General features: G+C 32.5%; 1 long non-coding RNA gene across 1 annotated transcript in view; it reads right to left on the bottom strand.

The window, feature by feature from the left end:
- Positions 1–6097, bottom strand: part of LOC107445485 (uncharacterized) — a 26376-nt gene extending 20279 nt beyond the window's left edge. Inside the window, exon 1 of the long non-coding RNA XR_001584265.3 lies at positions 5657–6097. This is a non-coding gene — a long non-coding RNA (uncharacterized lncRNA). The remainder of the gene's footprint in view (positions 1–5656) is intronic.
- Positions 6098–15172: the final 9075 nt, after the last annotated feature.

Below are 15172 nucleotides of genomic sequence, written 5' to 3' on the forward strand. Positions count from 1 at the left end.
AGATCACCCCTTGAACCATTAAGATTGAGTCCCAGAACGTGAAGACCCGATCATTAGATCAAAAGTTATTCAGGGTATTCCTTTCTTGCGAATTGTCTTTTTTTTTTAATAACGGCAGCCACTGAACCATTCGTTCTTCGCCATAGAAGATGCCGGAATTGTTACTCATTTAGCGTTACCCAGTGGGCACCTGTGAACCAAAGTCACAGAGGCGAGCAACGTTACCCACGCCATACTGCCACAAACCCGTTCATAGGGTGGGCCACATTCACTCATTCACACAGCAGAAGACAACTCAGAGAGAGAAACATCCATGCCCAGAGTGGGATTCGAACCCGCGGCCATTGGCTCCGCAGTCAGACACGCTAACCACTCGGCCACCTGGACGGCTTTTTGCGAATTGTACATATGTTGAAATTTTTGCATACTCTCATTCAACATCTTACGCAAGTTTAACTTGTTTAAAGGCTTTGGATCATGACACTTTAAAAACATGTTATCGAATGAGCATTCTGTTAAAAATAAACTTATAAATTAAGATTTCTACAATTTTGAAAAAATTTTTTGCAAAAATTTAATAACTGAAAAAATTTATGTTTGCTTATTAAAGGTGATTTTAAAGTATATCTTGCGTTGATAGAAAATTAAAAATGCGCATAAAAATAAGAAAAGTTATTGTCTTTATTTGGATTTTAAAACAATTAGTCAAATGTGTTTTGAAATCATAACTTTAATTGCAAATTTTTGCATTTAACAATATTTTTTAAAACGCTAAGTAATTGTACAATTATATTCATATTAAATTACTTAGGCAATAATGATAACTCACACTTTCAAGTTTCACAGTAAAGCGTTTTTTTTAAATTAGAAAAGGCAACGTTTTCCATTTAGGCTGTAAAAAGTGAAATGTAGGGGAATATTTGAAAGCTTCTAAAGTACCGATTTCGAAACAATACTAATAAAAATTTTGAAGTAAAAATATGCAAAAATTGGTAAAGTTGTGACCTAGCAATTTATTTTCCCCAATCATAATCATAAATTATTTCGTATGAAAACCACATAAAAATGCGTGTATCATTCATTAAAGTTAATTGTGCCCTATAGCATTGCCTATGTCTATTAAACAAGGAAAATTAAATAATCTTAAATTCTTACGAAATTCATTTTCTAAATTTGTGGCGTATGATAATACTTTAAAGAAAAAAAAATTTAAAACTTTTAAATTTATTTTTATTCAAAATCTATACATATAACTTAAGTTTTTATTTATACATTTTTTTTCATTTATTTTTAGGGCAGTATTAAACTTTTTATTCAACCACAGGTTAGAAAATTATAATGAAGTCTATATAACTATAAAATTGAAAGGAGGTCTACTCATTATATTAAAAACAAATTTTGCTAAAATAAAATACATAAAAAGAGCGAGCTTTAGCTGACTATTGAATTGTATTAAATACAAACCCCAGAATTTTAATTAAAATTTTCTAGACGCATGCAAATTGCTTTACTTGTATAGCTTTCAACAATTTTTTGCGTGTTACCTAGTTAATTATCAGAATTCCCAAAAGGGTGTTTTCGTGACTAGCACACGTCCAAATTTTAATCTAGTTTTCAAACACTTCGAAATTGTCTTAGCATCGAGATTTCCTTAAACCACTTAATTCCTTTCTTAATCACAGCACTGCTCTGTAATTTAATTTAAACGCATAGACATTCCTAAGAGCATTAGAACGAAAATTGAATTGTCAGTCTATAGTATCGATTAAAATACCTCATTTTAACATGATGGGAATTTTAAAACGGAATGAATATTTTTCGTGTTTATGGGAACAAAGTTTTTTTTCTTCTTTGTGGTTGTCCGAAATGAAGAGATTAAAATTCCAATAAAAAATGTAGGGCTTTATTAGAATACTTTGGATTATTATAATTTTTTGATCACAAAAGTAATAGGCACATTAACACGCATAACTCGTCCTCGAAGGCAAAAATTATCATTTCACAGTAGGCAAATGACGAAAATTCGTTATTTGTATGTTGCCTAAAACCCTTAATGCAGAATTTTTATGTATCTATATCTTTCCTACTGTTTCCATTTTGTATTAATCTAGGTCAAAATAAATGAAAAATATTATGTTTAGCACTTTAAAAATTTATAATTATAAAATACTGAACAAAACACCGTTTTTTTTTTAATTTTTTTTGCACGTTAAAGGAAAAAAATTTCCAACTCGGCTCACTTCCATATAATCAAATGATAATTTTTCAAATTTAGCAGTTACTCAGATCTAAGAGAAACAGTAATTCCTCATTGAAGTTTCTTGAATTTACAAAATAAATTATTGATAAATGTTTGAATATGAATGAAAAGAAAATTTTTTCAAACTACTTTTTTTAGATTTTATGTTTTAACACAAGTCCAATTCTGATAATCAAACAGATTTTTAGTGACTATTAGACTGTTGGTTTAATAATAAAAAATACAAATACATAACTTTTCTTACAATTAGGGCGACAGAAAAAAAACATGTATAAAAGTTACATCGGTGTCCCATATGCGTCAAAGGGTTAAATAATTGGTTGTTAAAAAATTCCAGCTGTCGGTAAGAGACTGCGCAAATAAAGACGGAGGGATACGTCTTATGTACTCTAACTTATGAATTCTATGACAAAAAAAGAGACTCAAATTACACAAAATGTCCTTCAAAAATTTTAAGTTGTGTTTGGGGAGCCTCTATTTCCTGTCACTAAACCCTATATCTACAAATAGAGTATATGTGTTTTTCTGTTAAAGCTGACTACTGTCTGTTAAATCGGAAAATAAGTTATTTTCATTTCCTGTTTTAAAAAAATGTAATATGTAGAGTCGATAAGAGAAGTTTTTTATACTTGCTATAAAATACATTGAAAATAATATAAGTTATTGTTTACGAAGCCTGTGAAATAAATTATTTTCCTTTCGCTGCAAAAAAATTTTTTTTTATTGTCTTTGCAAAGAGTCTGAAAAAGAATTTTCCCATCCTATGAAGTAGAATATAAGTTATTATGAATCTGGAAGGTTAAAAGGAATGTTGATTTTACTTATCGTAAAAAAATATGTATCAACTACCCGATTGGAAGAGACACTTTCAGAGACACTGTCTTCTCTTTTGACTTTTTTTAAAATTTCTCAGGGTATACTTAGAGGATTAATTTATAACTTTAGGGGTGTTTAAGTCATGCGATTTCTCATACTTATCAGTAAAGTTCAAGATTTTCAGACGTTTGAGAGACCTGTAAAATTACGAACAAAAACAAGTATTTTTAAACATTCTATGGCATAATAGCTAAAAGTTTGTAACGTGTAGCGATTGTTAATTTAGTGTTCTAGTTTATGGAGTAACTTCCTGTTACTACAATTTTATTAGTAACCATTTTGTTAGAGTTGATCATTTTATGTAATGTACGCACACCACCCAACCACAACCAAGAATCTAGCCCCCCTTTTTTCAGGGCTTTATCTCTTTACACCCATGGCAAGAATGCTTCGTAATTCCAGCGCGACGACTTAAACATCACCTAGTATTCCTCTTTCCAAACTTGCACATCACAACTAATAATAGAACTTTCAGCCACGGCCAATTTAACGTACACCTTGCTGAGCATATACGCCGGTTGCTTAGTTGACTACCAGGTTCGAACTCATGATCTTCAGCTCTCCACCACTGGTGTGAGCGATGCCATAACCAAATCCGCGTTGATAGTGTTTTTTTCGGGGGAGGGGGCAGAGATAATTGTCTTTCATAAACATAAGTGGGTTTTTTTCAAGAGATTTTTTTTTAAAAAAAAAAGTCTGAAATTTAACGTCTACCAAATATGCTAGAAAATACTCTTCAAATTTGAATAAAATGAATTTTCTTCATAACTAAAAGCTCCTCAAATCCCAATTATACTCCTACTCTTCAAAGTAGCACTTTAAAGAAATGTGCAGCAAATTTTTGTTAAAATTTTTTGAGGATTATCATATATTTTTTATATTTTTAAATGAGTTTAATTATTTAGTTATTTTTAGACAATATACGTATTTCAATAAGTCTGAGAAAAACTCAATGAAATTTTTTTTAAACTAAATTTTTGAACGAAATATTATTTGAACAATTTTTAACCCATTTTAAGATATTATAATAAAAAGTGAATAAAATTTTACGTATCTGCTTCACAGAATATTAATAACAAAATGACAGAATTTAATCAAGTGAAATTAATATAGCAGGATTTGATCAGATAAGATATTGGCATTATGTTTACTTTAAGATATTTTGAAACACTTGTAAACATAACAACAATAACAAAAAATTAAAATGCCGAACAGATTTTATATTTCTTTTTAGAAAAGCTCTCAAAAGCGCCTCTAGTTTCGTATAGAAATGCAATATTCCATGAAAGCAATTTTGCAATATTGCGAAGAGTATCATTTCTTTCTTTCCGATGCTTGTTAAGTTGCATTCTAGCACTTAATAATCTTTTCCTGAGAACATAAAATTGCATTCCTTGTATACAAAGGCTTTATGTTTCAAGGCACTATCAACAAACATATCTTATATGTTATTTTGAAAAAAACATTTTTAATGTATTTAGAACAAAATCCGAATTTTTTTATGCATTAATCTTCTATTTAGCTAAAACAGTCAATTACCTATGATTCCTTTTTTAAAAAAAGAACATATCGGTTTTCTTTGGTATGCAATGCGGAAACTGATCATTATAAAAAAGCTATTTTTTAGAGATTTCGAGATGCATAATACTCAAACATTTTGAATAATTTTGTTATTTGAAAATGAACTTGAAAAAGTAAAAAGAAATACAAAAAATTTAGTGTAATTAAATCATTATAAAATTTTTAATTTTTTAGGGATGTCGAGATGCGTAATATTTATAAATTTTAAAAGATTTTGTAATTTAAAAATGCACTTGAAAAGAAAAATACAAAAAAAATTAATGTAATTATCTAAGTAAAATTTCGAATCGAATGCTTAAAGTTCAAATACTTAAAAATGCCCTTGAAAAATACGAAAATCACAAAGAATGAGTGTAACTATCGAAGTAACATTTGGAATTGAATGCTTAAGCTTAATCATTAGAAAAACACAATTGAAAAATACAGGAAAGTACGGAAAATATTTGAGTACCGTTATATCAGTTATATTTTCAATCGAATGCTTAAGGCATAATTAAGATTAGCTTTAATTACACAACTAAAAGAAATAAATTGTGAGTTTCGGAAAAAAATAAGCACTTATATAATGAATAAAACATTTTCCTGAGAGAAAAATCAACGAGAAAGATAATTGGAATTTCTTTTAGAATGCATTATAGATAATTAAAAGAAAAACATTTTATGGACATTTGATTGTAATTGTTTTTAAATTCAAAAATAATATGCAAACTCTAGATAGTGGAAGATTTTTTTTCTAGATAATTGTCAAATATGTTAGAGTATTATGAACTTATAGTATTATAAACTTAACACAAAAAAGACCTCTGACCTAAAGAATATCTAGAAATTTATATAATTTTTAAACTCTATAAACTTAGTGCAGATTACACAGAAATCAATTGTTAAATATTAAGAAAAACAGAAAAAAGTAAATATAAGAAAATCAAAAATGGGATTTACCTTACAAGTTTGAGATACCAAAAAAGCCGATCTATTAACTCGAAAGATATGCTCGTTTACTCAATCTGCTAAAGTTTTGCGAATTGAAAATGAACGAATGTTTAAGTCACTAATTTTAAAAATATAAGTAAACTTACACGTATCAATAAATTACTTAGCATACCACTAACATTCTATTGTATTCTTTAATTGTAAGCAACGCTTTGTTTTGAAGTTTCAAAGGAATTCTAAAATTCCAATCAATTCAGATAAATTTGATACACTTGCCAGGGAGCTATGAATGATTATTGGTACACATTTATTGGTACTCGTATATGTAGGTTGTTGTAGTTCATTTACGTCGCACTAGAGCTGCACAATGGGCTATTGGTGACGGTCTGAGAAACATCCCTGAGGATGATCACAGTTTTGATCCTCTGCAGAGAGGATGGCACCCCTGCTTCGGTAACCCGACGACCTGTACGCGAGGTCGAGCACTTTACGGTAGAACAGTTTAACGAGGACCAATTCCGCACACCCTCGGTCCCTACGCAAACTAATCCAAGTGGTCACCCACCCGCACACTGACCGCAGCCAGTGATGCTTGACTTCGGTGTTCTGCTGGGAACCGTGTCTTAACGATCAGTCCATTGCGGATCCTCATATATGTAGGCTAGTGAGCTTAATTTCAGAAGTATGACTTATAAGCATTTGTTAAGTAGACATATGATACAATCAGAGAAGGACAACTGCGGGATTCAAACTTGCCACCTCCACGCTACAGAGGGCTTGGTGGGTGATACAGCAGGGCCTCCCTAGAGGAGTGGTATCGCCCACCGCGAAGCGTGGAGGTGGTGGGTTCGAATTCCGCCATAACCCAGGATCTATTCTGCACGATGTCCTTCTCTGAATTGTTCTACCTGTCCTTCTACTTGACAAAGGTTTATAATCCTCAATAGAGCACACAAGCCTGCAAATGCATGTAAGTTCAATAAAGCAAGAAAGCGGGCAATGCCGCTTGGCCAATGTTGCCCGAATGATACGTGTCTATTACCTTATTTACTGTTACACACACATATACATAACTATATGCTCATTACAAAGAAAGACTTATGAATCTTTGCCAAGTTAAAGAAAATGGTACAATTTAGAGAAGGACATCAGAAAGGTACATTAGGGGTTACAACAGGATTTGAAAATTTTACTTCTATGCTATCGAGCGTTTGGGGGAACAACAATATCATTCATTCAGGGAAGCCCTCGATGCATGCCTAGGTTAGATCGAACTAGAGCTACGGTATACCGAGCTTTAAGATAAGTGCTAATACTAATGTATTTTTGATGTACATTTGTTCTTGATGTTCCAAACATAATATTATGCACTTTAAAAATTACATAAAAATCACTGATTCCACGAACAATAGAAAGTCATTACATTCCAGTGTAACGACGGTAATCGAACCCACTACATCCACACTGTCGACAGAACTGTCGACAGAATTATAATAGCTAACAGCGACAGATACCTTCTTTACCCATATAATGCATCATAATAAATCTCATGAAACTTTTTCGCTTGGATGTTATAACTAACAAATCTATGTTAAGTTTGAAAAAGAAAAGACACAGTGATAAGATTTATAGTATAACATTGTTTTTTGTGAGGATAAGTCATTTTAAGTAGTAAGTAGTTTTCATTTTATTTTTCAAACAAGAAGCTTAAGAGAGATATAGAATAGTTAAATTGTTACAGATAATATGCTATTTAGATAAAAAATACAGATATTACTTTTAAAATTATCATAAACACAAAATCACATTATTTACACATTTTCAAGATTACACTTGTGAGAATTAGTTATTTTATAAGCGAAGATATCGCAATATTATCTCAGTAAAGAAATAATTGAGAAATCTCATAATAAAAAAAAACTATAAATTGTCACGAGAACAAAAAATAAATAAATAAATTCAATTTGAATAAGAATTAATTTGTGGATTTTCTTTAAAAAAATTGCCAGAAAGCCAGCTAAGTTTTCACAACACAGTTTGAATAAAATGAAACATATTATTTATTGCACACTTTTTAAATTATCAAAAATTCAAAGTCACGTTACAATACAATTTCATAAATGCACTAATTAGTGATTACGTTGCTAATTAGAGGGCCGNAAACAAGATGTTTAAGAGAGATATAGAATAGTAAATTTGTTACAGATAATATGCTATTTAGAAAAAAATATAAACCCTACTTTTAAAATTATCATAAACACAAAATCACATCATAACACATTTTCAAGATTACACTTGTGAGAATTAGTTGTTTTATAAACGAAGATATCGTAATATTGTCTCAGTAAAGAAATAATTGAGAAATCTCACAAGAAAAAAAAACTATAAATTGTCACGAGAACAAAAAATAAATAAATAAATTCAATTTGAATAAGAATTAATTTGAAAAAGGTTTTGTGGATTTTCTTTAAAAAAATTGCCAGAAAACCAGCTAAGTTTTCTCAACATAGTTTGAATAAAATGGAACATATTATTTATTGCACATTTATTAAATTATCAAAAATTCAAAGTAACGTTACAATACAATTTCATAAATGCACTAATTAGTGATTACGTTGCTAATTAGAGGGCCGGGATAGCCTGGTCGGAAGGGCGCTGGGTCCATGTCTGAGAGTTCGTGGGTTCGAACCCCGCCGACCGAAGACTCCTCGTGTACTAAAATGGTGACTGGTGCTCGTGAAATCTGTCGAGTCGCAAAGTCCTACATGTTCCTATAGAAAATCAATACCTCTGGGGGTACTGGATAGGAGATTGATCATTCTCTGATTCAGGTCAAAATTATAATCTGTGGATGAATGAATGGATATATGAATGGGTCCGCCTTATAAATGGGTGTGACGTATGGGTGTGGCAGAAGTCGAATTCTTGACCATGGATGGCGCAGATGGAAAACAAGAACAATTGCACCCCTCTGCATAAAACAGGCATACGAGAGAGAGAGAGATTACGTAAGTTTGTTAATGTACATAAGGTCTTGGTATAATATCTATTTATAACAAATTAATTAAAGTTTGTTGAACTAAAGGCAATGTAAGAAGTCTTCATTCTTGAAAGAAAGGCAATGTAAAGGGACTGCGATTCATGGATCCCTCGACCACTGGAATCAATTAACAGTGTAAACTTTCACTACCATACCACATGTTCGCGTGCATCGATCTGAAACAGGAAAATTCAGACTGTGATGTGGTAACAATATTTCGCAGAATATAAATGAAAGTGTAGGATTTGTATGGGAGTACTAAATTTCTCTACCAGTTGGGAAGCTGGTGCTCTATAGCCTAAATCACTTCGTCTCTTAGTGACATAATAACTATTCATAAAACAAACGCCACAGCCATAGCTTCATCACGGTTTTAAAGCCGTAAAAAAAGTTATAAGGAAAAATGGGGCAAAAAGAGATCATCATATTTTTTTTTTCAACTGTCGTTGAACAACAAACCTAATTTTTGAGTTTACGACTACCAATGTTCAAATCCATAGCCTTGTAATTTTGAACAGAATCCGAAAGCAAAGGGAGCTCCTGGACCATGTATTGGGAGAAATTTGTCCTAATGTAGCACTTTTTGATTGAACTAATTAGCATTTGCGTAACATGTGGAAAAAAACCACGAAAACCTCCGGTAGTTAGTTTGACTGCAAGGGAATGCTAACCAATGCTCCGTCTACCACTGGGGATATCTTTCGTCACCACTGTGGTCAGTGCGAACTGGGTGCGGAATTCATGTCGTCCAGCCATCGCTGGAATTCGAACCGGGTTCACCTCATTGGGAGGCAATCACTCTATCCCCTGAGCCACGACGATATTTTAGAAATCGTTTGGAGATTCCCTTTGACATTCCGTAGACATGTAGCAGTATGAATCGCATCCGTGGCATCTCTAAACTCTAAACAACACGAAATCCCTGGGTAGTGCAAAATGAGTAAGAGCGTTCACCAACTAGGCTGCAGAGGAAAAAAAACGACCCAATCACCGTTGATCATTTCGACATTTTATTAAGCTTTATTCCCAGTCATTGCTATAGATCATCTGGAAACGAAAGAGCCAAACAAAGATGCTCGCTCCCACAGTCCTTTCTTGTACCCTTCCTTACAATCAAATTTCTTCCACCGTGTCTGGGTGATAGATAAATTTGTTAAAAACAATCAAAATGCAGGTGCTGCGGGAAAAAGTTAGTCCGGATTTATTATAGATCCCATTCACATGAGCCTCCCTCACAAAGATTCTTAGCAAATTTCAGAATTGTTAATGGACATCACGATCTCCAGGATCACTTTCTTCCTTCTCTGACTGGCCGCTGTTTTCTACAGGAGAGACTGCAAATTTTAATTCCTTATCAGTCAGCTCCTGAGCAACATAACTGTTAGTAATTCTTTGATCATTTGCAGTCCTGCAGTGGACTGATTGTAAAGACACGGTTCACAGTAGAATACCGAAGTCAAGCATCACTGACTGCGGTCAGTAAGAAGGTGGGTGACCACTTTGATCAGCTTGCGATGGCGTGTCTATGGATCATCCTCAAGGATATTTCCCAAACCGTCGCCAATAGCCCAATGCGCAGCTCTAGTGCGGCGTAAATAAAGTACCTACCTAATTACCTTGATTATTGACAGCTATCGCGTAAACTCTTTTTTGTATTGGGCTGATAGAATGAAAATGTCAGCGGCTCCCAGACGTAATAAAAAAATTTATGATTCTTTGCTGTGGTGGCTAAGGGCAAACTTACGACTGAAACGGAAGGAAACTTCTTTTTTGATTTTATATTTTAGTATAAAAGCCAAATATCTGATAATGATGTATGATTCTGATAATCTAACAGATTTTTTTAGTAGCTATTAGACTGTTTTTTATAATTAAAAAAATACCGAAATATATATTTGCTTGCAATTAGAGCGTCAGGAAAAAAATATATGAAAGGGACACCGGTTTCTCATCTGGATCAAAAAGTTAAATAAAGGCATAAAATGCGATAGAAATATGTAGTATGAAAGAAAGTTAACCTGTAACTTTTTTTAAAATTAATTGACCTTTAAGTAATTAAAAAAAGGTTAATTAAATTTAATTATTATTAAGATTTTTTTTTAAATTTTTAGATTAATTAAACTTAATTTCTAGCACTTTCAGACATTGTAAGATATTTTTATATCGTGTTTTTTAACTTTTTGGTTTAGAAACAAAACGCAAAAGACTCATGCAATAAAATATTTTTCTGACATAAAATGGTCCGAAAGTTTACTAGAGGCAGGTTGAGTTAAAAATGCCGATTAACAAGGGGAAAACCAATTATATTATTACATGGACAGTATTTTAGGCATACAAGCAGAAAAAAATTATAAAATATAATTTTTTAATTGACTAAATTAAATCGAAAACTGTCCAATACATTAGACGTACAAATTTATCTAAACTGTTACTAAGTTGGAAAGTAGTTTCTTAGAATATAGAGAAAATTAACGGATATAAGGGAAAAAGAATTAATGGAAATGGATGAGTAGAAAAGAAAACACTAAAAGAATGTATAAAATTTTAAAGATACCAATGGGAGAAATAAAACCTTTCGATGGCATTTTTTACCCATCCTCATTGGGGTTTAAGTAATAAAAAGCAAAACTGCGCTTAAACATTCTTCGTTCTCTTACTGAAGTTTCCGATCTCTTTCTAAAGTTGATCCATTTATTTTAATGGTTTCAGGTAATCCATTGTCGTTATACCTCAAAGTTAATGCTAGTTCAACGAGTCGAAAATATTTTGGTGGAGTTTTTCATTAAATAGTGGAACTATTTCTTTCAGCGTTCGGAAAAGAATTCAATTGCTGTCACGAACAGTTTCACTGTTAAAAAAAACACGTTGTTTTCATTTTGAAGAAGAAATCCACTGTGCATGATTGTTGGCAGCAGTGGTCAAGGTGATGAACTGTTTCAAGAAGAACGGGTTCTTGGCGGCCACGTGGCGCTACTCGTGGCGAGCTACTGGAGGCGCTATTCATACGGCGTATGGTTGTGGCGCTCCGTTCCGTGTCTGCATCAGAAATTCGAGCAGAAGTTGGCACTGCACTGACTCAACGAACTGTTACAAATCAGTTACTTCAAGCACAGCTCCAAGCAAGACACACTGTAGCTTGCATTCCTCTCACTCCAAACCACTGCCGTTAACGACGTGAGTGGTGTCGAGTTAGAGCTCACTGGAGGACAGAGTGCAGATCTATTGTGTTTTCCGATCTAAGTCGGTTCGGCCTTGTGACAGCCGTATATTGGTTAGAAGGATGCCAGATGAAAGCCTGCTACCGACCTGTCTCCAGCCTAGACACACTGGACCTACACCTGGAGTTATGGTCTGCGGAGCAATTTTCCATGATAGCAGGAGCACTCTCGTGTTATTCCACGCATCTTGACTTCAAATTTGTACGTCACTCCGATGATTCTGTTTTTTTTCTTGCCATTCACGAGCAGCATTCAAGGGAGTATTTTCCTGCAGGATAATGCTCCTCCTCATGCTGCTGTTGTAATCCAACATGCTCAATAGAATATCGACAGATTGCCTTAGCGTGTTAGATCACCAGATCATTCACCAAATGAGCACATATGGGAGTTCATTGGAAGACACTATTAGCGTCATCCACAACCAGTATTAACTATCTCCGTATTGGCTGACCAAAGGCAACAGACACAGGACCCTTTGCATGCTTGCATTCAAAATTCTGGTGGTTACACAGGATATTAATGCAAATGCACCAGTGTTTCGCATTTGAAATAGTTTTTCTCTTAATTTCATTAACCTGCGAATTGACCTAAATTGCAATAACTTGTAATTTTTTTCTTTTTTTTAATCTTAAATTATTGGTAGGGAAAGAAATAATAATTAAAAAAAACTATACATATAGTGAGGAAAAAAAAAATAAAAGACCACCCTGAATAACTTTTGATCATCTCGTTGTAGGACTCAATCTTAAAGATTCGAGGGGTGACCTCAAATATGCGAATTAGTTGGTGCAGACGATACTTTAAGTTACGAAATCAGACACAAAAACGTATTTTCTCTGAATACACACGTCTTTTTTTGACGGGTTCAGATTTCTGTCCCCCAAATTATAGGGGATGACTGCAATCTGGGAAATATTAAAATAATATTAATCTTTTTTCAAATTTCGATTTCTCATGAACTATTCAGCCAACTGAACTCAAACTTTATATTTTGCCATGTAAAATAAAATGCTTTAAAATGATGCAAAAAACTGTGCACTTTAAAGTTCAAATTTTTTTCGGTTAATTTTAAATAAAATATTAAAAAACAATAAATAATTATTGAAATTTATTTTTTGTGTGAAATTATCTTTGGGTAAACGAGTTTTATGATTTTGTGCAAAAATTTTGCAAATTTCTTAAAATGTTCGCTAGATATGGCGAAATACCCAAAAAGTAAAATTAACCATAAGGGGTGCAAACTTTGGACCGCTCTCTTGACCAAACTATAGGGACCATATTTCCCAGATTGCTGCTACCCCCTATATTTTGGGGGTCAGAAATCTGAATCCGTCGAAAAAAAGGTATATTTATTCAGAGAAAGTACGTTTTCGTTTGATTTCGTAGCTTGAAATATCGTTTGCACTTATTAATTAGCATATTCGAGGTTATCCTCTTGAACCAATAAGATTGAGTCCTGGAACGTGAAAATCCGATCATTAGATCAAAAGTGTATCAGGATGCTCTGTGTTTTCTTGCGCATGTCAAATGTCACACCGCAAATTTACAGCTCTATTTGCCTACATTCACAGCTTTCTGATTCTCTGTTTTAATTCTTTTCTTGCACCGTTCTTTTCTTCTTTCATTTACTCTTTACTAGTAAAATCGTCACTATCAAATTTTATAACAATTGCGTTTTTTTTCTTCTAGTTTATCTATTAAATAACTGCCCCTAATGTATATACTCTTTAGTTTTTCGTTTTTGACACGTTTCTTTAATTATACTTTCAGGGTGGTTATTAGAAGGCTCTCATTATGGGTAGTTAGAAAATATGTTCTAAAAACTCTATTTTTTTTACTATAAAGACATAGTAACTCTGTAGAATAGCTTGATGATTATTACACTTATTATGAACTAGACATACTTTATTCTATATAGGTTCAATAGAATAGATATTTTTATATTTATAAAGCAAACATTGTAATAAATCAAAGAATGGAAAACTATTACTAACAGTGAAAATAGTGATTTGTTTTATAAATAAATAAAGTACCTAAGTAATAAAAAGCAAATGCAATCACAAACTTTTCAATTTACGAAAGTAAATACTTAAGGGAAAACGGAAAAACATCTACAGTACTATCTACAAGTTTGAGAAGAAACAAAGCATTTGCAGAGAACAAAAACGTTCTTTTCTTCAAATAGCCTGCAGTCTGTTTTGTCTTTTTCGCCAATCATAAAATTTGATTGAAGCTATTTTTTTTTGCTGTTTTAGCAAAAGTACATTAGAATTTAAACTTGCATTAGAGAGAATAATTTTTACAGAATTAAACGAAAAAACTAAGATTTTAGGTAATTTTGTCGACTCTTAAATGAACTTAAATACAAATAGATTTTTTCTCAATTTCTTGTTTGTACTAATTTGAAAAAGCAATAGTTTGTCCTATATATTCCTGTGCCTCATGAAATAGAAAATACATAATTACTGATCCACTGTTATTTCGAGTTTTTAACTTTGTTTTGCTCCTCAAAACTGTAAAATTTAAAAAAGAGATATCGAAAATATGATCCAATAAAAATTTTTATCATTTGATAATTTGTTCGAGAACAATAAAACGCGTAGTAAAAAATGACAAGCGAATAGTATAATGATTGGATATCATGATTGAAACAAAGAATCTATAAATATTTAAGAACTATAAATATTTTAGAAGTAAGACACATTAAAAGGATTGAAAATTTCAGTGAGTCTACCATGGATGGAAACGTTCTCTTACGTCACTAAGGTCACTTCCTTTTATGTAGAGCCCCTGAATTAGACAGGCTGACTCATCATCTATTTTTGCTCCAAAGAGCTAACATAAGCACAATACTAACATAGCGTTAACTTGTGAACTTTTTTACTCCAATATTACTTGATAGGTCAGCTCCGATAGTATAGGAGCCTTACTTTTATGGACTGTCTGCTTATGCACATTTGAATTTATAATTTTATTTGTCTAAATTAGCTTAATTTCATGTTTTCTAACAATTGTTGTCGAAAATTGCATCCAGATAGGCCGAGAAATAGCTGTTTTAACACGATTTACTCTTTCAGGCGAACAAATTGGCAAGCTTTGCAAGTTAATCGCCAAATTAGAAAACTATGACAAATCAACTAGATCTGGGTTTAGCTCAGTGCATTTTTGACAATAATCATTGGAATTTAAAAAAATATATGTTCCAGTTCTTCGAACTGGTAGTCCAAAAAACGAAAGCGCCCCTAGAGACGTACCAGGACATTTCTG

This window comes from Parasteatoda tepidariorum, chromosome 7 (genome assembly GCF_043381705.1).
Source record: "Parasteatoda tepidariorum isolate YZ-2023 chromosome 7, CAS_Ptep_4.0, whole genome shotgun sequence".
In the NCBI taxonomy this organism is placed as follows: domain Eukaryota; kingdom Metazoa; phylum Arthropoda; class Arachnida; order Araneae; family Theridiidae; genus Parasteatoda; species Parasteatoda tepidariorum.